We start from the raw sequence: 955 nt of genomic DNA, 5'->3' as shown, positions 1-955 counted from the left end.
TATATATATATATATTTTTTTTTATTATTTTTTATTATCACACCGGCCCATTCCCACCAAGGCAGGGTGGCCCGAAAAAGAAAAACTTTCACCATCATTCACTCCATCACTGTCTTGCCAGAAGGGTGCTTTACACTACAGTTTTTAAACTGCAACATTAACACCCCTCCTTCAGAGTGCAGGCACTGTACTTCCCATCTCCAGGACTCAAGTCCGGCCTGCCGGTTTCCCTGAATCCCTTCATAAATGTTACTTTGCTCACACTCCAACAGCACGTCAAGTATTAAAAACCATTTGTCTCCATTCACTCCTATCAAACACGCTCACGCATGCCTGCTGGAAGTCCAAGCCCCTCGCACACAAAACCTCCTTTACCCCCTCCCTCCAACCCTTCCTTGGCCGACCCCTACCCCGCCTTCCTTCCACTACAGACTGATACACTCTTGAAGTCATTCTGTTTCGCTCCATTCTCTCTACATGTCCGAACCACCTCAACAACCCTTCCTCAGCCCTCTGGACAACAGTTTTGGTAATCCCGCACCTCCTCCTAACTTCCAAACTACGAATTCTCTGCATTATATTCACACCACACATTGCCCTCAGACATGACATCTCCACTGCCTCCAGCCTTCTCCTCGCTGCAACATTCATCACCCACGCTTCACACCCATATAAGAGCGTTGGTAAAACTATACTCTCATACATTCCCCTCTTTGCCTCCAAGGACAAAGTTCTTTGTCTCCACAGACTCCTAAGTGCACCACTCACTCTTTTTCCCTCATCAATTCTATGATTCACCTCATCTTTCATAGACCCATCCGCTGACACGTCCACTCCCAAATATCTGAATACGTTCACCTCCTCCATACTCTCTCCCTCCAATCTGATATTCAATCTTTCATCACCTAATCTTTTTGTTATCCTCATAACCTTACTCTTTCCTGTATTCACCTTT

Source organism: Cherax quadricarinatus, chromosome 33 (assembly GCF_038502225.1).
Source record: "Cherax quadricarinatus isolate ZL_2023a chromosome 33, ASM3850222v1, whole genome shotgun sequence".
NCBI lineage: Eukaryota > Metazoa > Arthropoda > Malacostraca > Decapoda > Parastacidae > Cherax > Cherax quadricarinatus.
Note: the sequence above shows the minus strand (reverse complement) of the source record.